The 16,909-nt window shown below is 40.8% G+C and overlaps 1 protein-coding gene across 4 annotated transcripts in view; it reads right to left on the reverse strand.

The window, feature by feature from the left end:
• Positions 1–16,909, reverse strand: part of foxp2 (forkhead box P2) — a 104,371-nt gene that overhangs the window by 81,465 nt on the left and 5,997 nt on the right. For all 4 annotated transcript variants that reach the window (XM_085436111.1, XM_085436114.1, XM_085436113.1 and 1 more), the window contains 2 exons: positions 12,996–13,062; positions 11,714–11,780 (listed from right to left, as the gene is read on the reverse strand). The gene's annotated coding sequence lies outside the window, so the exon portion shown is untranslated. The remainder of the gene's footprint in view (positions 1–11,713; positions 11,781–12,995; positions 13,063–16,909) is intronic.

Here is a 16,909-nt window from a genome sequence, read left to right on the forward strand (position 1 = left end):
TTAAAATCCTCAGCATTAAGATAAACAGACTAAATAGGTCCCCAAAGACGTGCAGACTCATGAAGGAGAGGGAGCGAGGGCAAGCCCGAGTCAGCAAGAGGGACGGACAAACTGTGTGCTGGAGCTGGGCATGCATGGGAGTGTAACTGGATCCTTGGGACTGGTATAAGAAGCAGTGTTACCAGGAGGGACAGGGCTCTAAACAGGAAACTAATGGGACAGTCTCCACCATCCGCCATGTGGCATTGTATTTTCCAGCCAGTCGTAGCCACGCTCACAGAAACCCCATGACTTCAAACAGCCAAAATAGCAGCACATTCATGAAACAGAACAGAACTACTGGGAATTAAAGAAGGCAGGAAAAAAGAAAACACACACACACACACACACACACACACACACACACACACACACACACACACACACACACACACACACACACAAAGGTAGCAGACCTCAACAGCAGATGGTAAAATTAACATTTCAACAGTTCCTTCCTTTCATGTAGGTCTCGGCAGAACTTTTTCTTAAAAAAAAAAAAAAAAAATGAAATCCAAAAGTAAGAGGGGCTTGGGTTTTTGGTAAGATATAGTGGTGTAGAAGGCATCTGGAAAAGGTGAAGAGGAATATTGGCTTATTGCTCCTGATGGTCCACCTCTATGAAAAATTAAATAGGTCTGTTTTGCAGGTTTCCCCTCTCTAGAGTGCCCTAAGCTGTGTTATGGAAACATCATCTTGGTAATTTATACGCCAAAGAACACCTGGTGATGAAAGAAAATAAACTATTCCTCCCTTTCTTTCTCCATTTAAAACCTAACACTTTGACTTTGCGTTCTCTTCCTTTGATGTTTCCTTTTTCCATCTTTTTAATGTCCATCCATTTGGCTTTTTTTTTTTGCAAGAAGTTGGCATCTATTGTAGAGTTAAGTCGTTCACAAAATGCTTGTCAGGTTTCATTTTGAAGTCTTGATAGAAACTTCAAAAGGTGCTGTAAAGATGTTATCGTGGAGAGACGGAAAGACTGAGGCATCTCTAATAAAGACCCAAACAATGGACAGCCTCTCTCATTTCCAACCCTGTCCAATGGAGCGTCTCAGTAGTACCCATTAATTTGGACACAGTTCTGGCTAAATTACATGTGTTCCACCTCTGTGACATTTTAAATGCAATTAAAAGCTGGTTATGGAAGTGTGCACGGACTTCCCTGTGATGAAGGGAAATCACTGACGTGATTAACATGCAAACGAGCTCATGCTGGCAGACTAGATTGGGGTTTGAAAACCTCAATTACTTTTGTGTGATTATCTATTTACCAGTACACAGATTTCCATTTCTCATCTCCAGCCGAGTTCCCCGTGCACGAGCCTCAATTATACGTGGCACACCTTTATTTATGATGCGCACGATGCTGAAATACAAGCTGTAGTTATTTTTTACTGTGATATATTGCTTCTTTACAGGCTGCTTGTGAAGCAGGACCACCAGATCAAGACTTCTTAATGTTGAGCAATTTGCTTTGTGAGCACTTAATATGATCTTGATCCCCCAGCGCCCCACACACCTCTAATCCATCCATCCAACTCCTATTTAAACTCAGCTTAAGTCTCACTCTGTGTGAGAGAACAGGAAAACTAATGGACAAATGGTGGCCAAAGTGGAGCGCTCTTAACTACAGTTTTAGGCTTGAATACTTTTTATTTTTTTCAACTCATAACTACAATGTAAGAAATGTCCCTGTTAAATAATGGTATGAACTGGCAACTACTTTTTACAGTGTAATACCACAATTTATACCAACAAATATACAATTTACAATCTAGCACTGACAGATATTTGGTTGCATGCATATATTATATAACATTCTTTATATATTATTGTAAAATGATTTAAATATTGTAATAAACACATCATTCATAACCCTAAAAATCCTCAGTTTGCTTGACCTTATTCATGAACCCTACATTCAGTGTCTTGTCACTCTTGAACAATGAGAAGAAATTCATTACACAATACAATTCTAGGAGTTTCATCTAAAATATTAGCAACAGTAAGTCTAAACATTAAAAAGAAAAACGAAAAACACGAGTTAATATTGTGTCGACTTAAAAATGTACATTCCCAAAGGTGAACCATCTCCTGGGAATATTTAAAACTTATTAGCTAATTTCTTTTCTAAGGGTTTGACAAATGACATGACAGAATTTGACACATGATTTTGCACTGAGTGTACTGACACCAAAGTCTGACTGACTGAAAAAAAGCACTTTTCAAAACACTTTGAGTGGTCAGTAAGACCAGAAAAGCACTGCATAACTACAAGTACATCACATGAAAAAAACATAAAAATACAAAAAATATTGTATTGGCTTCTAAGTAGCTTTCTATTAATATGTTTTGCCCCTCAAAGGTCTTGGCATTTACAGCAATAAATTGCACAAGAAGAGCTGTACATTACCATACAAGATTCCCACATTTTTCTAATCAGCAATTTCATACAGTAAATGAAAGCCTTAAAAAGTGTCTATTAGTAAATGGTGAGGTCTAATATGCAGTCTAGCGGTATGTGGTGATTAATTGAGTACAAGGACAAAACTATATCAAGGAAAGAAATTAACTTGAGGAATGTCTTATAGTGTGCATCATCTTGCTTGGAATGAGTAGAAGAATTTATAGCAACACAACTGGAGTGCATGTGGATTCATTTAAACAGCGAAGCAAAAACAACAAGGAGTAGTTTAATAAAGTATTTTAGTAACTGGATCAATGCGTACTTAGATTCAAACCATTTTATCTGTGGGATATTTTTCTTTTTAAATAATATAGTGCACATTTTATTTTATTATTTTTTTTATTGCCAATGTTCTGACAGTTTCTCAGTGCCCAGGGACAGAAGGAAAGAGGAAGACACGTATCTGTGGCATAGCCAGACTTTTCACATTGTGCCCAGCATACATAAAACATTCCCTGTTGCTTCAGCTGGAGCAAAAAGGAAAACAGTGCCATCAAGTGAAATATTTGAGGATTCCTCAAACACCTTTGCAGACAGATCTATCATGTCATCAAAGAGAAACCAGAAGAAGAAGCTGATATTCTTTGATAAACTTTAATTAAATTGATTTATTTATCCAGGATAAGAGATTGCTTCTCTTGTCAAAATGATAGCTTGTCACTGTTAATCATATTGAACACGTTTTAACTTTATACTTAAAAAAAAAGTATAATTCAAATGTATTTGGATTCCTCTGCATGCTTTTAAGAATAAATAATCCACAAATGTGTACTCTGAATGAGAATGTTCAGCACCTCCCACTCAACTAGTGAGACGATAAGACAAGGATTAAACATGGTGCTTTGCTGACTTCATGTTCAGAATCCTGTTTGAGGTACGTCAGGAACAAAGGGAATCATTATTACTATTTGAACTCAGTTGCCAGGACTTGACTACACCATTGGTATAAGGTTGCTAGAGTAGGGAGGGAAAAAGAAGCAGTGGATACAGCATACTGAGTGAAACTGGTGGTGATGGCTAGAATCATGAGTGAGAGAAAATAAAAGAGAAAGGGAGAGGGAGAGGGAGAGCTTAGATAATAGCAGATAATGGACAATTAACTCAGGCTAGTAGTGCTTGCTGCAGTGAATAGCAGCTTCTGGTGCAGCAAGTCCCCGATCACCACTCAGCCATATTCACACTGGGAATACAGGCAATATCAAGCTGCAGGCTACTGGGCCTCAGAGGTGTACACGCTGCATTAGCAATCTCCACAATGCCTTCAAACAAAGCACGATACCAACAAAGTGTCCCAAAGTGCAAACGCAAGCACTCTGCTGATGGGAAGTCTGCGGTGCCATAACCTTATTCATTGTTTCTTGTCCTTTCACCACCAAATAAACCCAGGAGCTGTAAATCCATTTAAAAAAAGTGACATACCATTCCTGTCTGCCGACATTGAAATTAGCATAATTAAACCTACATAAAAGCTAATTGCATAAATAAATGAGTCAATGTCACCACTGTGCATCACAGGAACAATGCTTGTGTTCATATCAGGAGCCTCAGAAGTGTTTTAACTTCCCAATCAGCCCCCTACTCCCTTCAAACTCCATCTAAATCTATTGATCTGTGAAACACGGGGACTCAGGGGAGGCAATTCACTTAATATCATACATCTAATGATGAGATGAATAACGATTATACCATTTGGTAATTAAACGTCTTACAAACCATTTAACTGACTGTGCATCTGCAGGGGTCGCTGGAGGTCATAACGATTGTTTTTCATTCCTTGCTCGGCACGAAAGCAGGAGACACGCAGGAGGCAGAGCTGGGGGTTGGTGGTGGTAGAAAACAGTGCATGACACAATGGTGAAAACACACTAATGATTGTTAGCAGCTATGGCACTAATCTCTAAAGCTGTCAAGACTCTGAAAGGCAAATAGTGCGGCAGGGCAAAGGAAACGAGAAAAATAAAAACAATAAAAAGGTTTGGCTTTTCATTCTTTGAAGTTTTATATTTAGAAATCTCATTACCGCGCTTGTTTTTTTACACAACAAAAGACATATTTACCAAATGTGCTGCCAATCCTTAAATAAGGGTGATGTAGAAAAGAAAAAAAAGTCCCTTTATGAATAGTCACCTTCCATTTTTGCAAGAAAATAGAAGGTGTCTGTACATAAAGGCGTGTTTAACACATGCTCTGAGCCAATTTACTGTCAACATCCACAACCCTAATCCCTACTTACAGGCAATAATTACCCAACGGTGCTGTATCAGTGTGTTGTCAAGCCTGCACTAAGCTTATTTTTTTTCAAATATACTGTATACACTAAGTACAAGGATGACAAGAGGGTCAAGTAAAAGAAAAGTTCTAAAATGATTTTAAAGGTTGCAAAACCCGCACACACACACACACACACACACGCACACACACACACACACACACACACACACACACACACACACACACACACACACACACACACACACACACACAAAAAAGTCTAATCACTTTGTAGAGCCAGCCTCTCCTTTATCCTTAGTGGGCTCACAGCGTGTTTCTGTAGCTGGCTCAAGCACATTCACACAGCATTTAGTGATAGAGGGATGTGTCTCGTGCTCCTGGCTCCTTATTGAATGATAGCTAGTAAACATTGTCATTCCAAAGAGAGACAGGATTAAAGCCTGCTTTGCCCATTGAGGGGAACAGTATGCGAAAAGAGAAAGGGAACAATAGCCAAATGGAGGACGGTATCACAAGGGTCCAATGTCTGCTGTGATGAATATGTGGGAGATTATAACCCATTCCATCATTTCCATAATGTAAAATTCTTTCTTTTTCACCCGCCAACTATTCACTAAATAAATGAGAAAACTATCACCCGCACAGCAATATTTGACAAAAGGCAGAAGGGAAGGAGACCGAGTTTTGAATGACCCCCGTGCCTTTGACAATATAGGCGCTGTCCGGACACATTCGGAAGCAGCGGAGTGAGTAAAACCTGGTAGAGTATTTATCATTGGGCACAATGCAAATGTATTACCATGTCACCAATACCACTTTACAGCACAGAATGGAACTATACTGAATACAGGAGAGTTTTAAATAATAGCAGGTGAAAATATGAATGGAGGGCTCTATTGATGTGTGGCTTTAATACCTCACAAGTATTCTAAACTGAGGGATCATTCAGTGGACATTGGTTTAAAACCCTGCAGCCACAAAGAGTCAGCCCTCACATTTAACCAATATGCTAACTAGCCTAGCTATTAAGTCTGTCCAACAAAAATAATTCGAATTGGACTGACTGAAGTCAGAAGGGTCTTTCAAAAGGGTGAGAAAAAAAAACTTCTGGAAAGAAAAGTATAATTACAAAGTTCAGACTAGAGAGAGTGCTAATAAATGAAGATGAAAAGCTTTTAGCCAAGCAGCAACCTCCAGGCCTAAAGAAAGAAGCCAGAACCTGCAGTTCCTCAAAAAGCCATTTGAAGCTGGCTCCAAAGGTGGAGGAATGAATACTTACTGCCACATGAAAATCTCCCACATTAATGGTTTAAAGTTATGCATTTTAATTGTTTTGGCTGATTTCACTGGAATATGCTATCTATGATTTTTGACAAAGGCAGCTGCAGCTGGTAACTGTCTCTTAGCATAGCCTTATTAGTTTGACTCACTTGATCATGTTTGCGGTGTGGGGCCTTTTGGAGCACTTAGCTGACAAATAATACGTGTTGCTTTGTGGTACCACCCATACAACAAATCTGTGCTACAGTGGTTGAAATTATTGTTATAGTTATTTTTTTATTTTGCTGTGCATTAAATAACAACATCTGTATCTATGTATGGCCTTCATCGTTTTAACCAAAACCAAACCTACTAGCATTATCTGCCAAGTTAACCTTAAATGTTCTTGTGTAATATGACGACTTCTACCCTCCAAAAATAATCTGGCACTGGTAAAAAACTAAAATCAAAGCTTCATAACTGGACTTTACAAACTCATTGGATGACATAATGGTGGTTACAGCCATCCTTTATATACAGTCCAAGGTTTCTGGCTATGGGTACGCTGTGAAATATGTGAAAACTACCTGGTTAAGCATGACTTACTTACCTGCTAGGAAATTCAGTAAGTAAAGAATAAAATGTTTTTTCATTAGATCTTAAAATAGATACTAACAATAGACTCTATAGCTATATGCTTGCTATATAATCGACCACTTGACTGCAGATCCTTGAGTCTAACTGTTATTTTTCTAGAGAGCTTCTCAAAAAACATTAAACTTGTGAAATTCCTGAGCCATAGAAAATATCTCCGCGCCCTAGCTCTGCTCACGCCTCAGCCTCGCTGACATCTCTTCAGCCATTTGCTTGATGTGTGAGTGTGTAAGTGAAAGAGAGAAAGCCTCTGCCAGTCTACATGCATGTGAATGTGTGTGTGTCATCTGTGAGATCTCAGCAGTCTATTCCAGAGATTTCTCCCATGGTACCCCAGTTTATTTACTTTATCTACAATATAATGCTTCAGTGAACATTAGCAACTTTGAGACACAAGTTTCAATCAGTCATCCAGCGGCGGTGCAAGCAAGCTCGTGCGTGTGTTCATCCAGGTGCAGAGAAAAGATGAACACCACCGCCTCTTTGGCTTCAAACTCAAAGGAGTGACAAAAGAGGTCCCAAAATAATTCAAAATCAAAACGGACAGCGGGAAAGGAGAGAGAAGGAAACAAAAGAATAGTAGAAAAGCAAAAACAGGGAAGAAAGCCAGAAAAATAAACTGTACAGGACAGTAGGGAGAAGAGTTCGGGAAGGGAGGTAGGGGTGGATTTTAAAAAATGACTGAGAGAGAAGTTAAACAAAAATGATACTATGTTGAGAAACGGGAAGAGGAAGAAGGACAGACAAAGGGAATGATAAAAAGAGACAAAATAAAAGAGAAGGCATGGCAGAGAGGAAGAGAAAAAGAAAAGGAGGGGAGACAAGATGTTCTCCCTGGGTAATGTGGAGGGGGTCTTGTCCAATAAACACAGGTGAGCAGCTCGACAGGCCAGGACCACCAAGCTGACTGACAGCTGAGAGCTCTCACTGACCGCCAGCTTTATGTTACATGACACGAGGTGTGCAACTCATCAGACAAAGAGAAACTGCCTGCACCTCTCAGAGTGTGGTAGGGAGAGGGTGGAAAGCACACACGTACACCCACATGCGCTTTTGCACGGCTGTTTAAAGCGGCATCCACGTACCGTGGCTGCAAAGTTGCAAACACAAAAATACCCACTCTCTCATATGGCCAGACAGGAGGAAAGCCCTGCCATTTTCCTTCACAGGTGAGCAGAAGAAGGAAACACCCCGGTGCTCCAGTTACTTAGCGGGAGAAAGTGAGAAGTTGTAGGGTGGGGGGTAGGATGTATGCTGTGTGCCGACTGAATCTTTTCCACATGACGGGCCTCGGGCTGTTTTTGTCAACTGCACTCTTGAGCAGCAAGGAGTCAGGTAGTGTGACCACATGATTGCCCAAGAGGCACTGCGGTGAGAGGGGGAGAAATTGGGGGGTGTGGGGGGGTGGAGAGAGTGGAAGGCAAGAGGAAAGCAGAGAGAGAGGGAGAGAGATGGAGGGAGGGAGAAGGATCGGGGCCGGAGACAGGACCGATGCAACACGCATGATGAGGTGTAATCACAAACCCCATTCAGAGTGCAGTGGAGTTTGTCAACATACACACATTCACATTCCACTGTCTGTCAGCTCCATGACCCAAATCGAGCATGCTGTGTGAGTGTGTTTTTCCACACACATGAATACTTTTTGCCCATTTCGCCTCCAACCAGGTAGTAGCGGTTGCACTGTCTAGGCTTGTGGTTTGTGGTGAGGAAGTCAGATTCCAAGCTCTTGTAGGATTTCGCTGCCGCCTGTATCCCTTTTCAAGCTGCGATCAAATGATCATTACGAACAAAGGACTTGGCTTGTTGCCTCTGGAGTAAAAGCTTTTTCAGTGGCTGTGACCGTGTGGTTTGATTTGAAACTTTTACTTTGAGAGAAAGTAAAGGGGGGGGGGGGGGGGGAGAGAGAGAGAGAGAGAGAGAAAGTCTTATCATAGAGAGGAATCCTACCATTAATTAAAAACAGCAAAACTGAGTCACTCAAATAAAAAAAAAAACTAAATGTAGTTATGACAGACTTAAGTTCACAAAGCTAACGTGCAAAAAGTTAATTGTAATCACATTTAAAATAATGTTTGATTTTTAGTGTCTCCCAAGAATTCAGGAACAACTTCTTGGCAACTCAGTTATTTCCATGTACTGCACCTTAGCATGCAGACCCTTACATAAACAGAACTCATCAGCAGGTTAAAACACTGTAGGATTTAGTTTATGTCACGATGGCGATATCCCTATAAAACACTGCGCTGGGAAGGGCTAACATAAACTTTAGACTATTTGTGCAGGCTGAAAAATGAGGCTGCGTGACAGCTTGGTGATAACACACGAGTTCAATCTGTCAAGACAATCAGCATTCAGACCTTGGGAGAAGAATGCGCGAGTGTGTGCGACCGATTCACTGGACACGATCACCTGCGAGCGAAGCCCACTCATAATTCGTCCCACCTGAAATAAGGAGTTCAACCTAAAGTCAGGCCTCTCTGATGTCATGCCTGCCTCAGGTTGGGTTTCACAATAATCTCAGGCTCTTGGAGAGATGCCATCAGGCCCTGCTTCCACGCCCCAAGATTTTCTTGAATTAAATTGCAAGGAAAGAATAACACTTGAAACAGCAGATCTTTGCTCCCTTTTCTTCAGAAATTAAGCTATTGCATGCGGTATTTCCAACGAGTATTATCTAATATGACGCACACACATATACAGAACTACTGCAAGGGCCCCAAAGTATGCTGAGGCAGGCCACCTTTGCTGAGGGAAATTAACTTTCTTTTTCCTGCATTAAAATTTCTTAAATTACATATTCTAGATTCAGATTCATCCGTTCATATTCGAATGAAGATTTGGCAATTTATAATCAACTGGATAACAGATAGCATGAAAGAAAAAGAGGGGAATACCGCAGAGGATCAATAGAGCCATCTTCTTCTGAGGTAATGAGGGTAATACTCATTCTGAGCCTCCTTGCAAACTTCATTCTCATAGCAACTGTGCACTCAGGACAAACATTCGCCGTGCAATTTCTTTTCTTTACTCATCACCCGACATCCTCCATCTCCACATCCTCTCTTGCTTTTTTACTCTGACCCTCAGTTATTTCTTTTTTAGATAGATGTGAGTGAGATAAATACCCGATAGTTGCTAGGAAAAAAGTATAGTGTGGAAAAAGAGATTAATCTAAAGTGTTTATACTGAGAACAGGACCTGGACTGAATTCTATCTTCTTCTTAAACTGGGTTTTATATGGAGCATTCACACCAGTTAAAAAGAAGAGGAAAAAATTGCTGGAAATATAAATGTCAGGTATGCAAAAATAATTCCTTCATGGAAGTAATGTAAGAACAGGACATCTCCTAATCAGAGAGCTCAGCAAAGGGCAAGATGTCACTGGCTTTTCTTCCAATTTGCTCACAGTATGACACAATCAGACCCTACCCCAAACTTCATTAAATCGAAAAATGGAAACTGGGGAACTTCCAAAAAACTTTCAGCTTCTCCCCCTCCCTCTTTCCTAAGTGTGAAGACAAAACAGTGGACCATAGAGAGAAGGGCGCATGAAGAACGGCAGCAGATCCTTGGGAGTGAGTGCAAAAGTGAGGAAAAGGGGGAAAGAAGGGAAAGTAAACCTTTGATGAGTAAGACTTTTTTTGTTAAGCGATGGAGCTTAACTTTAAAATATTCTGGGTGGCAGTGAATGGGGGATTGACCAATGGCCCTGATCTCAGCCACACACGGGGGCACTGGGGTTAATGGTGGATAAAGATTAGAAAAAAAAGAAGGGTTGCTTTGCCTGATCTCCATCCACCCCCACACACCGACCCTGCAGTTTTCACCTTCTCCACCAATCCCAAATCAGCTAGACAATGGAGGCTGCCAATGGGGAATGATCCAAGTCCCTTTGATTTCTGCCTCTACCCCCTCGACTGTTCTGAGTGCCCAGGGTAAAGACCCGTGGAGGTTCCCCTGTTTGCCCACTCACAGGGACGACAGTTAGCGGGCTCAGAGAAACCATCTGAGGATTGAAAATGGTATGACAAGAGGTCTCTGATCTATGACAAGAAATCAATTTCAAACTGGAAATGTGCGCAGAGAGCTGTTCAGACTGAGCTGTAGCTTCTTTAAAGTAGCCAAAGATATGCTTAATTGCTGTAGATTTTTATATGTGTCTACGGTGGAAGTGCAGCTTGCAGTGTTGAGGCAATTACACATTTTTGCAATGATTAGAGGGACATTTTTAGGCTAGCAGATATGCAGTAAGAGTTCATCTTTGAAGATTTAACTGAATACTGGACAAATTAAGAAGTAATGTTTAAATCTCTTTTAGGTGGAAAAAGAAATCTTGACTCTGTTTCACTCAGGAATGAAAGCAATGGGAAGGTGGAAGTGGTCTCGCACCCAAGATGCTGAGTGTCTTTGCTTATGTGCACACACTTTAATCACATTTTAACCTCAAAGACTGTACTCCAAGATGGTGTTTTAAGAAAAATTTATTTTTTTCCTGTTAGGTTATGGATTGAATAGATTTTAAAAATAGATTCAAAGCAAACAGACACAAACTTCTAGCTTCAAACAATAAATCAACCACAGAAAAAAGTTTTTTACTTCTTTTGGAAATGAACCAGATTGGCTCCAAAATGTAATAGCTCCACCTCAACAAGTTTATGCATTGTCTTGCAAAAAAGACAAACATTCCTCCATCTTTGGCCTTGACAGAATAATTGTGGCATTTAATTAACTGCAATAAATAAATGGCTATTGCATTATGTAAAATGGCAGATTATCATGTGCAACCTTTAAACAACACTTGTACTTTTTCTTTTTAATAAGGTCACAATAACACCCTCCAGACCATATGACCAATATATCCATAAGAAAACGATACACTGATATGTACACTTTTCTCATACCCCGCTCTGCTGATTTGTCATTTCAGCACCCAGGACTGTTTCTCTAAAGCCAAACCCCATCAGCAGTCGTGACTGATGTGCCTCATGGACACATTAATCTGAAAGAAAACACAACACCAGGCATGCAAGGACAATGAAAACTGCTTTCACTTACCACTTTGCACTTTACAGTGTTTGTCGTCTGCTTTTTTCTACGGGTGCACTGTATACATATTTCATCCCTAAAAAGAAAAATAAGAAACATGTCGGACCATAAATATGAGAAGCACACCGAAAAAAACAACAAAAAAGCGCATTTGTCTGGACATGCATTGAGCAGATACTTTGTAACTGACTCAAATAGCTAGAAATAGCTGGATTTGGAATCTGAGGCTACGGGTTGATCTGTGGACTCCATTTAATTTAATGCAACAGTTTCCAATGTTTTTAAGTTCTGTTTGGCTGCTTGCATTGTGATTTTATTGTAAACAAACATTGTTCTATCAATGATAGAAAAACTGTCGGCTTTACTCTCATAAGCTCTGCTTAGCAGAGCTCAGCACACAATGTGACAGAGACGGTGAAACAGAGAGCAGAGGAAGAAAGGAGGTAAAATGCAGTAAAGACACGGACTAGGCTGGAATAAAACATGCAAATAAACTAGATTTACATCATAAATAAATGTTTTGGGGCTTTTTAATAGTCATATATTTTTGTTCCTTGTTTGTTACTCTTCATTCCAATTCACAAAATTCAATTTCATAATTTATTTATTTCATTATTTGTATGGAAAAAGTCTGACTGGTGGAGTCCCACTTTTGCCACCTGCTGTGTTCACCAATATAGAGAGATACATGTGGAATATACCGAATTTAGGAACAATGTAACCCCTCTTCAATTCTAGTTCTGCTACAAATCTCAATCAAGACATCAATTGCATAAAAAAGAAAAAGAAAAAGTAAAAAAAAAAAAAAAAAAAGAAAAAGAAAAAAGAAATCCAAGCTTGCTCACATTTGTCAGCCATAGTGCATATCATAACTTCTAAGTAAGAGTAGATTGAAAATCCTTGGGGTGTGAAAACCAAACAGGCACAACTGAAAGGTTGCCCAGTGAAGGGGGAATTCTATCAAGGTAGACAAGATGAAGATTTGTTACATTTGAGGAGGAATGGGGCCCCACTGACCTCTTCCAGCCACTACAATCACCCTAACACGGGCAGGTTAACAATACCGTAACACTATCAAGCACAGACTAAAAACAAAGACACAGTCATTGCATGCAAACACACAACTGTTTTACATAAGAGTTTTACTCTGAAAGATTAATTGGCCTTAGGAATGCACTGTGTACTTTTAATTTTAACACAGAGCTTTGAAAATACATGCTGCTCTAAATCCCTCCCAAGGTCCAGGATGCTTTGACCGATGGACATGAAGGGACTATGTTCAAATACTTACCCTCAGGGAGAGAACTTGCTGTTGTTGTCCGTCACAGGTGGGGTAGCAGTCCAGCAATGTCAGCTCTCTGAGATTAGAGAAAACAAAAGCACACTGTTAGTCCAAAACTACTTTATGACACACTGATTTTTTTTCCCCCTAGGAACATTCATTGCTGGAACTAACAAGTGTGGGCTAGATGGCTTATTGCATAACTATTTTCTGTAAGGTTTGTAGGTGAAGGCAGTAAACTTTGTGACAACAAAGTGCACCTGGATTTTTGCTGTGAAGCCTGAGAGCATATGTGTGTGGGTATATATCTGTGTGTAAATGCATGCACCAACAGGCAATGTACGATACAGTACACTCCCCTGCCCCCAAACTGCTCAATCTCTGTAAAGTTAAAAGGCGCAGTGCCTGGAAGGCTCTAGCTCTCAACGCCAAGTAAATCACACCGTTAACCTGACACGATTGATTTCTCATATACTTCCATTCAGCTGTCTGAATCTAAGTACACATGCTATGGTATCCATATAATTTAGAGCCCATTAGCATTGATGATTTTTGTGTTAATCACACAAGTACATTGAAAGAAGAATACAATGCCACATCTGCAGCTACTGATTGATCTGGACACTTTTATTGCACATGCATTACATTTAGAGAACTAGGGGCTAACAACAAGTCCCCAGGAGCATCAGAGAGGCCACTTTCTGCTGCTGGGGGCATGAAGGGCAAAAAATGGCCTGGATGTTCCTCCCTGGGATGTTTTTTTATTCCTCTCCCTTTTATTCTCCCAGAATTCCAATGACCCCTACAGGCAACCAGCGACTGCTGAATCCTAAGGAATGTGCTCTCTGAACTGTGCAAAAGGCCCGGAGCTCACAGAGCACAGCTGAAAACAAAAACATGCCAACTGGTATAATTTCTCACTGTTTTGAGTTTGTGGAAAAAACGTTGCACATATTGCTGCACAATATTTGCAAAGAATGGGGTAAGAAGGTTTAAGACTGGGGGGTGAGCACCAACCAGTGGACTGGATATTGGGAAAACCGACATGAAAAGTTTCAGAATAACAATTGTTTTAATGTGTATTTAAGTAGAGTGAAACATCTACTTGGATGGGATTACTACATCTGAAAAAGCACATTTTAGATATAATATGGATAAGCTACTTTCAGCTGCTTCCTTATTCACAAAGAGTTGCCACAGCAGGTATCTCCACATGTTTGATTTGGCCGATTTTTTAAACCTGATGCCCTTCCTTTCACAACCCCAAAAGGACTTGCGGCTCCTGGGATCAAACCGAGGATTCGTTCCCTGTTATCGAATGTGTAAACCACTACACTAAGGAGCCACTTTAGATATAATATAGATATAAAATATAATTTTTAGATAATGCCCCCCACTTCTCTTAAATCATTTGCTCCTGGGTAGACTTCCATCATCACAGCACCCTGTGGCCATGCAGATGTTATATTTTATTCAGTGGAAAAGCATTTGGAATGCTATTAGTCTGCATGACCTCCAATTCGTGGGGATTTACAAATAACACACATGTCTTTATGCCAAGTCTAAAACCATTGGTAAATTCTATCAACTTATAAATATGGCAAAAGCATTCAACTATTCATGAAGGTCTAATAATGCTATAGGCTGATATTTACATAAAGTGCTTGTGCGCTAAGTCAAGATAAACTATTTAAGACCTGGACCACAAATACCTCCACACATCAGAAAAAGGAGGGTCCTGCGATGAAAGAGGACATTATGCTAACAAGTCAGATTACTATACACAATAACTTTATCTTAAAAGTAAATACCATCCTTGGTGTTGGAAAGAGAGGGGGGGCGTTATGGAAAGTCACTGGCAATATTTCTGTGGGGACCAAATGCTCCTTATCAGTGTTAGTCGAGCAATTCAGGCCTGCCTGAAGAAAGATGAGTCTTCAAACTCATTCTATTCATGGTCAGACGTGTAATTACCCTCAGCTCACAGTCTAGACGTAACCGCTTTCACAGTATTTAAGACCCCCTATGCAACGCACGGACGCCGGCTCCTACCACCAAGCCCTGCACGTTAAATCTGTGGGCAGATAAATTAGCGAAGAATGCAATAAAATAGACACAATGAGAGGAACTTTATCCTCCCCGCTGCTAAATGAGATTTCTTTGAAATGCAGATCAGTGGCTCTAGATTAGTGAATTTTAGCTGCTGTCAACATCATAACAAAATACAAATGCGATTGTTCGCTGCTGCCTTATCTCCTTGCTTCCATCTGCTGGCTGGTTATTTACTCCCCCCTGATTTACTATGCAGATCTAAATAAGTCGCATCAAAAGGAGGGCTTACTGCACAATGGCTTCTTAAGCTTCTACATCAAGGTATTTGAAAAACCGGTAGTCACATGAAAAGGCTGCCCATCAAAGGCACATCTCTAATGAACTCTCCCATATCAGAGGGGGCTTGTGGGGCCTGGCTTTAATGCCTTCTGTGAGAGAGGAGCAGAACTACAAATCAGACCCACCAAGCCATGGCAGAGAAAGGAGGAGGACAGAGAGTGGGAGAAAAGAAAGGAGGAGAAGGAAGGGGAAGACAGCAGTTATCAGATGAGATTAACTCAGCAAAGGCACTAGTCCTGGGTCTTTCCATCCATCTAACTCTTAAGTGTACGCTGATGAAGGCACTTGTAAAAAAGTTCAAGAGAGCACGCTACACTGAATTCAGTGACAACACACCAAGGTTAACTACTTAAAATACAAATTTGTATTTTAAAATAATTTGGAATCTGAAATGTTGATAGATACATTCAGTGTGAGTGTAACTGTAATGCCTTAAAGGTTTTTTGAACAACTGTAATGAAAGGAAGTCTGAATATTCTAAACAACTGTTTAAAATGACCCATCAATCCAGTGATCAAAGGAAGACATAAACTGTCAAACACAGGAAAGGAAAACATACTGTGTTTTCCCCACTTCTCATCCTCTGCAAGTCTGCAAACAGCTTTGGTAATCTCAAACAGAGCTTTTGCATTACGCTCCTGCAATAACCTTTAATTTCATGGTGTATTTGTTGCATTCAGCACACAGGCAGGATTACAACTGACAATCTTCAGACTTATATGGGAAAAATAAACTGCATGAAGAGATCATGATCTTGAGCCCCCCCATCCCACCCCACGCTCTCAAACACACCGCCACCCTGCTTTGTATCCCTATGCCTGGTTGAAGGAGAGACCCCCACCAACAAGCATGCAGTTTTACCAGTGAACAATTAGCCCCGGAGCAAGAGCAGGCCCTGCACTGGCACATGTGGTTAAGAGACGAGCGCTGCGGGAGAGCGCCAGATGATGAAGGGATGAGGTTGGGAAGGGGGAGTAGAGGAGAGGATATTGAGGGGGGGGTACCCCCACCCCATCCCGGGTGAAGGAGGCGAGTGGCGCGTGCCAGCCACACGTGTGCCAATTTTTGCCTTCCTTCATCATTCACTTTCGGATCCTCTTTACAGAGAAGATATACATATAAAATAGAGAGTGGAACTTTCCCCCCTCCTTACATCCAGTCCAACTTTGTCCCCAAATTTTAGGAGCCCACCCCGAAATTGAGCTGTGATGTAAAGGAACCCAATGGTTAAGTCGCTTGTGCTACAGAAACCAAACTCGTCTTCCCTCCCCTCACCCTGCCTCAAGCGTCTTTCTACAGTGCAGCGTGCCAACTGGGCCCAGTGCCAGTCGCATTTGCAACCACAAGGGACCCCCGTCTTTTCGCCTTGCCTAATGAAATGACAAAACAACAGATTTGCATATGCAGAAACAGGTGTTGTAACAGGTTTGACTCCTCTTGACCCGAGCCGTGTTAAAGAGAGAAAATGCTAGAGAAAAAAAGTTTATGGCCAACAGCTGCCTGGAGGTATTTAGGCTCTGATGGGCACTCAA

The sequence above is a fragment of the Copadichromis virginalis genome, linkage group LG17, assembly GCF_057382275.1.
Source record: "Copadichromis virginalis isolate Kocher_CV1m ecotype Utaka linkage group LG17, C_Virginalis_male_GT1.1, whole genome shotgun sequence".
NCBI classification, from domain to species: Eukaryota; Metazoa; Chordata; class Actinopteri; order Cichliformes; family Cichlidae; genus Copadichromis; species Copadichromis virginalis.